Source organism: Cebus imitator, unplaced genomic scaffold (assembly GCF_001604975.1).
Source record: "Cebus imitator isolate Cc_AM_T3 unplaced genomic scaffold, Cebus_imitator-1.0 Scaffold240, whole genome shotgun sequence".
In the NCBI taxonomy this organism is placed as follows: domain Eukaryota; kingdom Metazoa; phylum Chordata; class Mammalia; order Primates; family Cebidae; genus Cebus; species Cebus imitator.
Window position 1 is genome coordinate 581,528 of NW_016107555.1, and position 12,513 is coordinate 594,040.

The 12,513-nt window shown below is 44.8% G+C and overlaps 1 non-coding gene across 1 annotated transcript; it reads right to left on the reverse strand.

Annotated features, from left to right (window-relative positions):
• Positions 1-9,153: 9,153 nt before the first annotated feature.
• Positions 9,154-9,253, reverse strand: LOC119466916. The gene has a single exon (XR_005195424.1). It is a non-coding gene; the product is annotated as a small nucleolar RNA U13 (small nucleolar RNA).
• Positions 9,254-12,513: the final 3,260 nt, after the last annotated feature.

The following is a 12,513-nucleotide window of genomic DNA, read 5'->3' on the forward strand; positions in this document are numbered from 1 at the left end:
TCTGACCTCTGCGGCTGTGGTCACATCTCCTTCTCGGACTCGGACTCTCATGCCTTGCTCTTCTAAGGACTCTTGTGATCCCACTGGGCCCACCTGGATGAGGCAGGAGAGTCTCCATAACTCAGCATCTTTCCATTTTGTCACATCTGTAAAGACCCTTCCTGAGCCGGGCGTGGTGGTTCATGCCTATAATCCCAGCACTTTGGGAGGCTGAGGCAGGTGGATCACTTGAAGTCAGGAGTTTGAGACCAGGCTGGCCAACTTGGGGAAACCCCGTCTCTACTAAAACTACAAAAATTAGCTGGGTGTGGTGGCGAGTACCTGTAATCCCAGCTACTTGGGAGGCTGAGGCAGAAGAATCATTTGAACCTGGAGGTGGAGTTTGCAGAGATGGCACCATTCTGAGATCGCATCACCGCACTTCAGCCTGGGTGACAGAGTGAGACTCCGTCTCACAACAAAAGGACCCTTTGTGATATGAAGTCACACGTTCACAGGCTCTGGGGGTTAGGATATGTATTAATACATGGTTGTGGGCCACTATTCTATCGGTGACAGAAAGGTAACAAAGAATCTGAGGCTCAGAATGACCTGCCCAAGCGCACATGGCTGATGTGGAACACCTGGGATTTGAATCAGGTGTGTCAGACACTAAGGCTTACTCATTTGGTTCAGCGGGTACCCTTTCTGCAATGACACTCTTTGCCCCAGTGATTAGTGGGTGCCTGTGCTCCCCAAACTCACTCAGCAGCACACAAGCTCAGTAACATTCTTTCACACCTGTGTTAGCCTTCTCTAGAGGGACAGAACTGATGGAACATATAAGTGTGTGTGTGTATATGTGTGTGTGTGTGTATATATGTATGTGTGTGTGTGTGTGTGTGTGTGTGTGTGTGTGAAGTAAAAGCTCCTTTTTAAAATTTCCTTTCTTGTTAAAGAATAAGTCCAGGAAGTAAAAATTGCTTTGCTGAGATATCCTTTGTCTCAGTGCTGATTTTTCTTTGCAGCACTGAGTATCTGTATCCAACAATATATACATATATATGTGTATGTGTGTATACATATAAAGGGGAACTTATTAAGTATTATCTCACAAGGTTCCACAACAGGCCGGTCTGCAGGCTGAGGAGCAAGAAGAGCTGGTCTGAGTTCCAAAACTGAGGAACGTGGAGTCCGGTGTTCGAGGGCAGGAAGCACCAAGTGTGGGAGAAAGAGGTAGGCTGGGAGGCTAGGCCAGTCTCTCTTTTCACATTTTTCTGCCTCTTTATATTCTTGCCACACTGGCAGCTGATTAGATGGTGCCTACCCAGATGAAGGGTGGGTCTGCCTTCCCCAGCCACTGACTCAAATGTTAATCTTCTTTGGCAGCACCCTCACAGACACCCAGGATCAATACTCTGTATCCTTCAATCCAATCAGGTTGACAATCACTATTAGCCATCACAACACCTGATACAAAGTCACAGGCCATTGGCTCTCATGCTCACCTGTATGGTAAGGCCAGGATTCAGAAAATGTTCCCCAGTCCCCAAACCAGGACCTCACCACACCCGAGTCACCACTGCCAACCCCCAGCTCCCACCCCTATTTGCCCTCTCTGCCTGGGTCGGGGGCTTTTTGTCCCTCAAAGTGTGGTCCACGGGCCAGCTGTGTTGGCATACCTGGGTACTTGTTAGAAAGGCAGAATCTTGGCCCCACCCTACATCGGCTGAGTCAGAATCTGCATTGTAACCAGAGGCCCCAGTGAGCCATAGCATGGCTGGCGAGTTTAAGAGGCTCCTCCCTCAAGGACCCTGCTCTACCTGGCCTGCCTTCTCACACCTATTTCTCCTCTTCTTCTGCCCCCTCCGCAGGTGTCTCGGCATGGATTCCTGCGGCTCGGGAGGATGCATTAGAGAAATGTCTATGCTGCTCTTTCTGCCTTAGCTTCTTAGAGTTGGCAGCAGAAGCGGCCCCTCCTGGCAGCGCCTGGCTGGGCCCTGCAGCTGTATGGGGGAGGCCTCTCTGCGGCCGGCACGCCCGGGGTCTGGGCTGGTTCCCTTTCCCTGCCTCTCTCCTGGGTGGACATGGTCTAGAGCTGCGCTGGGGTGCGAGGGGCGTCCCTCCTCCTGTGCACCAGCTTCTGTGAGAGTCAAAGGAGAAGGTGTGAAATGACTTTGACCTTGGTGTCTAGGCAGATCCCTCTTACTCTGAAAGTGCTTCAACATGTTGGCCTGGTACGTTCCGAGCACTGCAGAGTTCTGGCAGAGTGGCCGATAAGTATTTTTAGTTCCTTCCTCCTTAATGTTTGCCAGAAAACCACAGTCATTACTCATGAGCAGGAGAAGTTTCCTCCCTCCCAGGCTCCAGAAGAGTCCAGGCTTGCCCTCAGATGCCCACTGAGCTGCCCCTGCCCTGGACTTCTCAGCTGTCTTTGAAATCCACATAATGCTAACACCTACAATAAAGTGGGATGCCGTATATTTTTTAATAGAATAAGACCTGAGCTTTTTTTGTTAATTCATTTGGTGGGGTTTTTTTTTGTTTGTTTTTGAGACAGGGTCTCTCTCTGTCACCCAGGCTGGAGTGCAGTGGCACCATCTCAGCTCACTGCAACCTCTACCTCCCAGGCTCAGCTAATCCTCCCACCTCAGCCTCCTAACTAGCTGGAACCACAGTCATGTGCCACCACGCCTGGCTAATTTTTGTATATTTTGTAGAGATGAGGTTTTATTATGTTGCCCAGGCTGGTCTTGAACTCCTGAGCTCAAGTGATCCTCCCTCTGTGGCCTCCCAAAGTGTTGGGATTACAGGTGTGAGGCACCTCGCCTGGCCCAATTTATTAGTTAAAATTCTAGTAAAATATACATATCATAAAAGGTGCGGTTTTAACCACTTTTAAGTATAGCATTCAGTGGCGTTGAGTGTATTCACAGTTGTGCAACTATCACCGCCATCCATTTCCAGAGCTCTTCATCTTGTGAAGCTGAACCTCTATACCCCTTAAACAAGAACTCCCCATTCCTCCACCGCCCCCGTATCCTCAGGAAACTACCATTCTACTTGCAATGAATTCAATGACTCTAGGTCTGTCCTGAGTGGAATCAGACAATATTTGTCCTTTTGTGACCTATTTGTTTCCCTTAGCATAATGTTTTCAAGTTTCACCCATGATGTAGTAGCCTAAGCTTCTTAAAAAAAAAATCTGGGGGTAGAGGCCTTGGGCAAAAAAAAAAAAATCATTCATTTAATTGATAGAGGAGGCTGGGCACAGTGACTCTTGCCTGTAATCTTAACACTTTGGGAGGCTGAGGTGGGAGGATCGCTTAAGCCAAGGAGTTTGAGATCAGCCTGGGTAATATAGCTAGGTCCCATCTCTCCAAAAAATAAAAAAATTAGACAGGCACGATGGCGTGTGCCTGGTCTCCCACTCGGTGGGAGGCTGAGGTGTGAGGACCACCTGAGTCCAGGAAGTCGAGGCTGCAGTGAGCCAAGCCATGTTTGCTCTGCTATACTCCAGTCTGGCCTGCAGAGTGAGACCCTGTCTCTAAAATAAAATAAAATAATTGATTACTAATCACTAAATTAAAGAACAGCTGCAGCTGGGCGTGGTGGCACACACCTGCAGTTCCAGCTACTTGGGAGGCTGAGTTGGATCACTTGAGTCCTGTAAGTCGAAGCTGCAGTGAGCTATGATCACGCCACTGCACTCCAGCCTGGGTGGCAAAGCGAGACCTGGTCTCAACAAAAACAAAGGCAAAAAAACCACGGTTGCATTTTAAAATTGTAGGCAACCAGTTTCTGGTTAGTCTTAGCACATCCGCTAAGGTAGGGCAGCATTTGCTTTCAAAAAAGCGGATGGCAGACCAGAAGCATGCCAAAGGCAGCTCCCGACCACCTCTGCTCCTTGGGAATGATCTGGGGAAAGCCAACTGGGCACCCCAGGAGAGTGAAGAAATCCACAGGGTGAGGACTTAGACTGCTTTACACAAATACAGGAATCCCAAGTCCCTCTGCCAAGGGGCAAGTTCCTGCACCTTCAGCATCTTCAATCATAGTTCCCTGTGTGGATCTTAGTTTTAACAGCAGTACCTTCCAGACCACAAGGGACTCGGCTCCCTCAGAAAAACCTCACCATTGGTGGAGGGATAATGGCCTGAAGGATCTAGTTCAGTAAACACAGGATTCTTTTGTGAGGCGCTTTCCAAACGAGGCACACACTTTGGGATTAATTAAACTCTTTTCTAGCTGCTTGCCAGGGTAACCTTTCTTTTATGCTTCTTAGGGGGGCACACAACGTAAAACGTCAAATCTATTATGTTCATGACTCAGAGGGAAAGATCTGGGACAAAATTACCTTACACACCATTTTTTGTTTTTTCTTTTCTTAAATTTCCCAAGTACTGGATCAAATGGAGAGCCGTCTGAGCTGTGTGCTGGCTAAGCAACGGATTCAACCCGGGAGAGGAGCGGTTTGGAATTAAAGCAATAGAAGCTTGGGGGAGGTGATACTGATGACAGCAGGAACCCCCAATTTCTTGGCACACTCACTCTTGGGGCGACAATTAAGAGGTACATGGGAGTTGAGTGCTGACTGTTGAAGCCTTGGACCATGTTCTCTTCCAGGCTTGCTGCGTTTTTGAGTGCATGACATTTAATTAATCTTACAGTTAATTCTTTTCACCGTTCCGTTTTTGACAGTGTCACTCTCTGATCTCTCAGCTGGTTGAGAAAAGTCTGTATCAGTCATTACCCTTGCTCAAGCCCAGACAGGGTCATCTGGCCACAGCAGGAGATGCAGCGGGGGGAACAGCAGCAGGCATAGGGCTGAGAAAAGATTTCACTGTGCAGACAGTTTCCTGGAAGAGGCTGGGTCCGAAGCTGCATCTCCATGTCCCGTGAGTACCTTTCAAAGCTTCCCCTGTCCTGGCTTTAAGCTCTAGAAGCTTTGAAAAAATGCTTGCATTTTGGACCAGGTGGGGTGGCTCATGCCTGTAACCCCAGCACTTTGGGAGGTCGAGGCGGACAGATCACTTGAGGTCAGGAGTTCGAGACCAGCCTAGCCAACATAGTGAACCCTCATCTCTGCTAAAAACACAAAAATTAGCTGGGTGGTGGTGGCTCAGTGCCTGTAATTCCAGCTACTCAGGAGGCTGAGGCAGGAGAATCACTTAAGGCTGGGAGGTAGAGGTTGCAGTGAGCCGAGATCACACCACTATACTCCAGCCAGAGTGACAGAGTGAGATCCCGTCTCAAAAACAAAAACAAAAACAAAACCTCGAAAGTATGCTTACATTTTGAATATATATATATATATATATATATAATCTGTAAAATAAAAAAAAAAACATTAAAGACTATCTAAATTTATTATGCCAAGGGGAGTTAAGCCCTGGAGACTGTCACATAGCATGTTTGCAACTTCCGCTTCTTAGGTTATAGTTTAAGTCTCTTCCTCATTGCTCTCGTTTTGTAAATGACTGGGAGAGACCAGAGACCAAATCTTTTCCCTTCCAGTCACTGATCTTTGTTATAGATGAACTGCCTCCTTTACTGTCCTGTGCCTAACTTAGACCAGATGGCACAAAAGACCCCATGACTGTTACATCTTTCGTGTGGAAGGTCAGATACACCTTTCCCAAAAGGAAAAAGACTGCCTCAACTAAGCAGATCATTGTAACTTTGCATTAAACCTTCTGTAGAAAGATGTTGCAATTCTGCTAGACTTCTCTAAACTTTGTCTATATAAACAATCGCAAACTTCCACTCTCGGGAGCACTGACTTCCATTCTTTGGAATCTGTGCTTCCCAGGCAGCTCATCTTCAAACTTTATGCTTGAATCAACTCCCTTTAAACCAGATTCTGACCATTTTGATTATTGTAGATTGATGTATCAAAATAATATACACATAATGGCAAGTGAAAAAAAAGTAGAAAGATAATAATGTTGAAAAGCGGCATTCTCATCCGAGTCCCCAAAGCAATTTTAACTGCTTCTTGCTTTAATTCTTCTGGAATTTCCTCTGCTGTTCTATGATCATACCTTTTGATATGGTTTGGTTCTGTGTCCCTACCCAAATCTCATCTTCAGTTGTAATTCCCACATGTGGAGGGAGGGAACTGTAACCCCCACGTGTCAAAGGAGGGAGGTGATTGTATCATGGGGATTGTTCCCCATGCTGTTCTCATGATAATGAGTGAGTTCTCACAAGATCTGATGGGTTTATAATGGGCTTTTTTCACTTCACTTTCTCTCTGTCTCTCCAGCTGCCATGTAAAACATGCCTGTTTCCCCTTCCACCATGATGGTAAGTTTCCTGAGGCCTCCCCACTCATGCAGAACTGTGAGCCAATTACATCTATTTCCTCTATAAATTACCCCGTCTTGGGTAGTATCTTTATAGCAGTGTGAAAACAGACTAATATGCCTCTCTAATTTGATTTATCAATTTTGGGCCATACCTTCTGACTCCTAAATAGGAAGATGAGGATTGAGCTCAAACATTCCACTTCTTTTCTCTCTGCCCTTTTCTCTCTTTTTATTTTTCATCACTGCTTTAATGAGATATAATTCACATGTCATAAAATTCACTCTGTTAAAGTATATCATTCATTGGTTTTTAGTACACACATTCACAAAGTTGTGCAGTCATCTCTAAATCCACTGTGCTCCATTCTCCAAAACCAGAACATTTTTGTCTCTGCAAAAAAGAAACCCCTATCTTCATTACCAAGAACTCTTATTATTCCTGCTTCTCAACCCCTGGCATCCTCATCAATACTCTCCTCTTCTCCTCTTCCTCCTCCTCCTCCTTCTTCTCCTTCTCCTTCTTCTTTTGAGATAACGTCTCACTCTGTTGCCTAGGCTGAGGTGCAGTGGCATGATCATGGCTCACTGCCCTCAACCTCTTGGGCCCAAGCAATCCTCCCACCTCAACCTCCCTCCTGAGTAGCTGGCACCACAAGTGCATGACGCCATACCTGGTTAATAAAAAAAAAATTTTTTTGTAGAGACAAGGTTTTGCTATGTTGCCCAGGCTTGTCTTAAACTCCTGGGCTCAAGCGACCCTCCTGCTTTGGCCTCCCAGAGTGCTGGGATTGCAGGCACGAGCCACCACACCTGGCTATCTTTCTTCTGAAAGCCATCCTGATGGATGTGAAGTGGTGTCTAATTGTGGTTTTGATTTGCATATATCCCTAATTATTAATTATTTTGAGTTTATTTTTTCATGAGCTTATGGTCATTTATATATTTTCTTTGGAGAAATATCTATACAAGCCTTTTATTCATTTTTAAATTAGATTGCCTGTTTATTGTTGAGTTGTAAGGATTGTTTATATATTTTGGATACTAGACCCTTGCAGATATATGATTGCATATATTTTCTCTCACTCTGTGAGTTATCTTTCTTATTTTCTTGAATGGCGTCCTTTACATCATCAAAGTTTACATTTTTGATGAAGTTCAGTTTATTTTTTCGTCATTTGCACTTTTCGAGATATGTCTAAGAAATTATTGCCTAATCCAAGGTCATGAAGATTTTTTATTCCTCTGTTTTCTTCTAAGATTTGTATGGTCTTTGGTCTTACATTTAGCTCTCTGATAGGGATTGTGCCCAATCTGTGGAACAGTATGGGGAGTTGGCATCTTAACAGTATTGTCTTCCAATCCATGAATATAGATTCCATTTATTTAAAATGCTAATTTCTTTCTTGCTTGCTATTTTTTTTTCATAGAGGGGCTTGCTGTCTCCTCCAGGCTGGAGTGCAGTGGCCAATCATAGCTCACTGCAGTCTACAATTCTTGTGCTCAAGCAATCCTCCTGCCTCAGCCTTCTGAGTAGCTGGGACTACAGGCATGTACCACCACACCCCGCTAATTTAAAAGTGTTTTTTGTAGAGACAAGGTCGTGCTATGTTGCTCATGCTGGTTTTGAACTCCTGGACTCAAGCGATGGAGTCTTACTTTATCACCCAGGCTGGAGTGCAGTGGCATGATCTCAGGTCACTGCAACCTCTGCCGCCTGGGTTCAAGCCATTCTCTTGCCTCAGCTTCCCAAGTAACTGGAATTATAGGCACCCACCACCCCACCTGGCTAATTTTTGTATTTTTAGTAGAGAGGGGTTTTACCATGTTGTCCAGGCTGGTCTCGAACTCCTGACCTCAGGTGATCCACCTGCCTCAGCCTCCCAAAGTGCTGGGATTACAGGCAGGAGCCACCGCGCCTGGTCTGTAATCTTTTTTATATGGATTCAATTTGCTAGTATTTGATTTGCTAGTATTTGCTGGATTCAGTTGGCTAGTTTGTCAAGTTTTTTGTCTATCTTCATAAGGGCTATTGGTGTGTGAGTTTCTTGTGATGCCTTTGTGTGGTTTTGATACTAGGGAATGCTGGTCTCAGGGAATATGCTGAGAAGTATGCCCTCCTGCTTTAATTTTTGGAAGAGTTTGTGAAGAATTAATTCTTCTTTAAACATTAGGTAGAATTCACCAGTGAATTCTAGGCCTGGGCTTGTGTGTGTGTGTGTGTGTGTGTGTGTGTGTGTGTGTGTGTGTGTGTGTAGGAAGGTTTTTGATTACTAACTCAATTTGCTTACTTGTTATAGGTGTATTCAGATTCTCTATTCCTCCTCCTCCTCCTCCTCCTTCTCCTTCCTCCTCCTTCTCCTCTTCTGCCTTCCTCCTTCCCCTCTTCCTCCTCCTTCCTCCTTCCTCCTCCTCCTCTTCTTTTCTGAGACAGAGTCTTGCTCTGTCACCCAGGCGGGAGTGCAGTGGTGCAGTCTTGGCTAATTGCAACCTCCACCTCCTGGGTTCCAGATTCTCTTGCCTCAGCTTTTGAAGTAGCTGGGATTACAGGCATGTACTATCATGCCTGGCTAATTTTTTTGTCTTTTTAGTAGACATAGGGTCTCACTATGTTGTCCAGCTGGTGTCAAACTCCTGGCCTCCAGTGATCTGCCTGCCTTGGCCTCCCAAAATGCTGGGATTACAGGCGTGAGTCCCTGCGCCTGGCCAGATTTTCTATTCCTTCTTGAATCCTTTCTTGAGTTTCCCTCCTTCTCTTAATGTTTGATGTTCATATTGTTACAATACTTAAATTATTCTATCCATCACTTTTCTAACCTTTAGTAGGCTTGTATTTTGATTTTTTATTCTATTTTTCTTTATTTCACGTCAGATGGGTAATGTGCTGATGTTGTAACACGTTTTGAGGGAGGCACTCTCAAACATGCTCGTGAAAACCTAATCATGTGTAAGAAACACATACTCACTCGTCCAAACCCAAAGAACTGACTCGGAGACACGAAGAACAGCGGAAGTGAGATTTTAATGGCAGTCTTGAGAGATCGGGTGTCTGTCTGGTCGGCAGCACAGCCAGGGCAGCTACAGCAGATAATTTACCTCCTAGAACGCTAGTCCCTTCCCCAGTTGCTCATCGGTCGAGTACTATGGGGTTATAATCTTCCCCAATGTTGCCTAAGCTTCAATATTCCCCTTATAAGATTATACCCAGGTGCCCTTCCCTGCTTAAGTTTTTATTTCCAAATAATGGAACTTTCTTCCCTTTTATGGGCTGACCCCTCCTCTGCATTCTGTTGGCTTATTGTGACCTTCTAGGTGCGTGAGCCGTGACGTTTGTTACATCTGCAGGCTGCCTGCCAGATTTATCATGCCTTGAAAATGGACCATTTATTTATTTTTCAGACGGAGTTTCACTCTTGTTGCCCAGGCTGGAGTGCCTTGGCAAAATCTTAGCTCACTGCCACCTCTGCCTCCCAGGTTCAAGAGATTCTTCTGTCTCAGTCTCCTGAGTAGCTGGGAATACTGGCATGAATCACTGTGCCTGGCCGAAAATGGACCATTTGAAATGTTTTCTTACATCATGCTAATGAACTGCAGAAGTATCTATTTTGATTTGTTGTATATCCACTTTCCACAATTTCATTTGATCCTCCACTTTGTCAGACAAGGATATTTACCCTCCATTTTTCCCTCTTTTCCTTGTAACATCTATCAGTTTCACTTTTTAACTTTTTCACTTGTTAGTATTCGTTAACATTTGCATTCTGCTTTGCCAATACAACCAAGTCTTGAATGCAGTGTCTGCAGCTTGACTTTAAAAGTTAGAAACCAGTCCGGTTGCGGTGGCTCACGCCTGTAATCCCAGCACTTTGGGATGCTGAGGCGGGCGGATCACGAGGTCAGGAGTTCGAGACCAGCCTGACCAACAGGGTGAAACCCTGCCTCTACAAAAAAATACAAAAATTAGCTGGGTATGGTGGCACATGCCTGTAATCCCACCTACTCAGGAGGCTGAGGCAGGAGAATTGCTTGAACCAAGGAGGCAGAGGTTGTGGTGAGCCAAGATCATTCCACTACACTCCAGCCTGGGCCACAGAGCAAGACTCAAAAAAAAAAAAAAAAAAAAGTTAACCCGTGAGCGGCTTCCCGTGATGAAGCCATTCTCAGAGGCGTTTGTTGTCTGGCTGGCCTGGTAGTATGCTCTATGCCATTTTTCCAAATGTGAAAAAAAAAATTGCCATATTCCACCAATAGCTTAACATTGTGACACATTTCATTTGCTTCATTGTGGGCCATTATTTCTTTTATATGCTTGTTTTTCCTAGAGTGTCTAATCGCCTTTCTTTTCCTTTTTTCTTGCATGACTTGTGTGAATCCTTAATTGTTTTTAAGCTCTTAATTATTCCATCTCTTCTGTTAAATCTCCTTTTTTCACCAGAGATCTTTCTCTGAACATGCTCTGCCTTCCTGATCTAAACTGGATGGATGGTTGCTCACTCCCTTTTTTTTTTTTTTTGAGGCAGGTCTTGATCTGTCACCCAGGCTGGAATGCAATGGTATAATGATCGTTCCCCACAGCCTCGACCTCCTGGACTCAAGCAATCCCCCTGAGTTAGCCTCCTGTATAACTGGGACTACAGGCTCACACCACCACACCTGGCTAATTTTCATATTTTTATTTTTAGTAGAGACATGGTCTGGCTATGTTGCCCAGGCTGGTCTCAAATTCCTGAGCTCAAGGCACTCTCCCGCCTCTGCTTTCAAAAGTTCTGGGACTAGAGGCGTGAACCACCATACCTGGCTGCCAGCGGCTCTTTGAAAGCAATTTTCCCTCTATCCTCTCTTATCCCCAGGCCTTGCTTTCTCCTCGGGCCGGTCATCTCAGCTCCTCTGAACTCTGGTTTTTCCCTCTTCCCTGGTTAGCCTCTTCCTGAATCGTTTCTTCTTCTGACTTTTACTCCTGCCATTATGGAATTTTGCCTTACCTCAGTTTGCCCATCTCTAAAAGTAGCCTAGATCATTCCAGAATATAACTTCAGCAGAATTTGGAAGAAGTGATGGGCTCATATTGAAAATGCACCTCAAAATGCCCAGAAGAGAGAGGTGTGACATAAAACGAAGGGATTTATTTCATTGTTAATTTCTTCTGACTTTTCCCTGGTTTTGACTAATTATCCATCCTGCAGCCAAGGTTAATTTTTGAATTTGGTATCATTGTATAGGGTTTAATCGGATAAAAGGATAATCAAGGTTAAATTGCTATACAATTAAGTTGTAGTTTTCCTTCCCTACCTAAAATGGAAAATTAAGGATTTACTTCTTTAACATTAAAGTGAATCCAAATATTGATAAGTCTACCAACAAGTTTTTAAGGGAGAGGATTTAATGCATAATCTTGGCTGGGTGCTGATTCAACACGAAGCTGCATATTCCAGTGGATAGAATTTGTGTTTGAATCAGGTGCTTCGTTGGAACTATTTTGGCTTACTTAATTCAACACATTTTTTAAAAAGGAACAACAAATTGGATGTGCAAATCTTATTTATAAGAAGAGGGAAAAATCATTTTATTATGAAGAGTAAATCAAGAAATCAAGTTCTTACATCTATGAGTCCTTAGGGGCAGACTGAAAAATCTTGTGGTATCTCACTTCATGTCCAAAAGCAAATGGTGGTGGATTAAGTTTTAGATTTGCATCAAAAATTCAGGCTGGAAATAAATTAGAGTAAATTGAGGGATGTCAAAATCATATAAAAATTAAGATGAGGCCAGGCTCAGTGGCTCATACCTGTAATCCCAGCACTTTGGGAGGCTGAGGTGGATGGATCACGAGGTCAAGAGATCGAGACCATCCTGGCCAACACAGTGAAACCCCGTCTCTACTAAAAATACAGAAATTAGCTGGGCATGGTGGCGTCCGCCTGTAGTCCCAACTACTTGGGAGGCTGAGGCAGGAGGATCACTTGAACCTGGAAGGTGGAGGTTGCGGTGAGCCAAGATCGTGCCACTACACTCTAGCCTGGTGACAGAGAGAGGCTCTGTCTCAAAAAAAAAAAAAAAAAATTACGATGAGTCTGGGTGTGGTGGCTCATGCCTGTAATCCCAGCACTTTGGGAGGCCAAGGTGGGTGGATCACCTGAGGTCAGGCATTAGAGACCATGCTGGCTAACATGGTGAAACCCCATCTCTACTAAACATACAAAAAATTAGCTGGGCATGGTGGTGGGTG